Raw genomic sequence first — 2,828 nt, forward strand, 5'->3', positions numbered from 1 at the left:
CATTATGTAATGGCTTTCTTTGTCTCTTTTGACCTTTGTTGGTTTAAAGTCTCTTTTATCAGAGACTAGGATTGCAACCCCTCCCTTTTTTTGTTTTCCATTTGCTGGGTAAATCTTCCTCCATCCCTTTATTTTGAGCCTATGTGTGTCTCTGCACGTGAGATGGGTCTCCTAAATACAGCACACTGATGGGTCTTGACTTTTTATCCAATTTTCCAGTCTGTGTCTTTTAATTGGGGCATTTAGCCCATTTCTTACAAGTAGAAATGTCCTCTGTAGGGGGAAAGACCACAGGAGGAAAGCTGGGCTGACATCATCATCAGACAATTGATAATTAAAAGCAATGAGAGGACATGAGCTGACTGAGGGAGCAAGTGTATATAAAGGAGAAGGAAAAAGTGAGAACTTGGGCTTGGTGGAGTGGGGAGCACTGCTCTTTGGAAGGGGAAGAGGAATTGCTGGTGATGGAGGCAAAGCTATGATGACTGCACAACAGCTGATATCTCAGACACCTACTCATACTTCAAGCTCAAGACAATCCTTTCTGCTGTGACTTTTCAGATCTTCCTTGGGCAGAATACATTGTTTTTTCCCCTTGGTTCCCCAGCCCTTTGTTCAAACTATGTATAGCACTTATTACATTATATTATAGTTAGTGGTGTATGTGTGTGTGTGTGTGTGTGTGTCTGTGTGTATTGGATTGTTATTTTGTAAATCACTTTTGGCTTTGGGCTGTGTCTTATTCAACACTTTTCACCACTGAATCACATTTTTTTGACACACCATCTATACTTAAGTAATGCTTGTGGAATTGAATGAAAAATGACATCTGGCAAGGGTCAAGTGAAAAAGTTTTGGGTTTGACAAGAAGGAAGTGAATGCACTTTCAAGGGAGCAGTTTCAGGACAATGATAGAGACTGTTCTGAAGTTCTGGTTTTGTTCTAGTTCAATTGTTTTAGAAACCGTAGGGATGTGGTCACTGCTTTGAATCGTATCAACTCAACCTTTCCACTAAAGCAAAAAATGTTCACATCTATATCGAAAGTGCAGTAATTAAAAATACTAATGGCTTGCAAATTTCTCTTTAATAAAATTCCAGAGAACATAAAATTTTTTGATATGTTATGAGCAATTAGGAAAAATATTTGCAAATGAATACTAATGCGTAATTGTGAAAGAAGAGAATGTGCCCTGCTAGTTAGAGTTAAGTGAGATATAGTACAAAGATTAAAATGGTTTCTAGAGGTAATTTAAACCCGAGAATTTTCTCTACTTTATAATGATTTGACCTAAGATAATACTGTAGTCAGAGGAAATTTGAGAACAACTTTTCAGAACCCCTTCAATTTCTTACTACACACTAACAAAATGCCACCAGGTAAAGCATTTCTTCTCCTGTATAAAACTAATTCTTCTACTTCCTGGTTTCTGTCCCCCGCCACCTCCTCAGGGACTCACTCTAGTGGTTATTCTTCCTTTCTTGCGCGTGCAATCTCTCTAGCTTTGTTGGCTTTTTTCTCTCAAGTTCCAGCATGCTCATGTTTCTCCCACCTCTAAAACAAAAGCCCAACCATCTTGGTCTTCAGATCTCCTCCATATCTTGTCTTTCTTTGGTCCCCCATCCAGTCAGATTCCTAGAAGTGCCCTAGGTGCAATGCCTTCACTTTTTTAAAGCAAGAGAGCCAAGGAGCAGAAGACCTCATCTATTTAGGTGATTTACTTGAGTGAAGACAAATTACTGGACTAAATAAACCTCTCTGGGATGTTTAAACTTTATGACCTAATATATTTATAAAATTCAATGAGCTATTTGGATAGAAAATGGCTTTTAGGAACAAATCCCAACTTATGTAGCAACGAGTAGTCATACATATTAAAATATAAAATTTCTAAAAATCAAAACCTTCCTGTCGTTCTAATTTTCTAGTTAGAATATTACTCCTAAATTAGGCATTCAGAAGAGACACACCTAATTTAACTGGAAATCATTATTCTCTAGACATAAAGAGGTTTAATAGAAGTGTTGTTGGTTTAAGACATTTGCAATTGCATAATTAAATTAAAGAACTTGAAAAATGGAAACTCTTATAAGTTAATTAGTGTTGATGGTAGAAGTGTTCACAAGGAAAGACATAGAATTTGCATTTGCCAAATTATAGGGTGAAGGTAAGAGGAAGAAGTGAAAGCTGTTTGCTTGGATCACTTTCCAACAAAAACATGTATATGCTTTTTGAGCTCTAAAGAACATCACTTTGTGTTTTTCAGGACCAGAAGTACTGTTGCCAGGAAATGGTCCCAGGAGAGAGCTCCCATGCCAGAATAATAGAATTACAGGTGAATTACATGCTAAAACTAGTACGGCTCTTAACTCATGGTTTCCACTGCATCATCTTCTTTGAGATTTGTTGGGATTTGCTTTCACTTTTCCATGTCTGTCTGGAATTTTACCAAAAATAACTTCTCTCCTTCTTGCCCAGGTGGTTCAGAAAAATACAACTGGGCTCTTCTCAGAAAATACTTACTGCTTTTGCTAAAATGTTTCCTGGACTGTACGATCAGAGCCATTGTACACAGCTGTGCAGGTTGTACACTGGACATGGCCAAGAAGGTTGAACAACTCCATGATCTAACTACGTAGATCATGTAATTAATACAATATGGTAGCTCTGCAAATGGTATGCAGTGAAGATTCAAATGGCGGATAGGCTTCTTCGAGGTGGGCTGCTATATGTAAGTGTAAAACAAAGTTCAGATCATGATAACTGCTAATAAGATTTTAATTGTCATGTAGAAGTGTTTCAAGAACCCATTATCAACTTGATGTGGG

This window comes from Mandrillus leucophaeus, unplaced genomic scaffold (assembly GCF_000951045.1).
Source record: "Mandrillus leucophaeus isolate KB7577 unplaced genomic scaffold, Mleu.le_1.0 Scaffold108, whole genome shotgun sequence".
NCBI lineage: Eukaryota > Metazoa > Chordata > Mammalia > Primates > Cercopithecidae > Mandrillus > Mandrillus leucophaeus.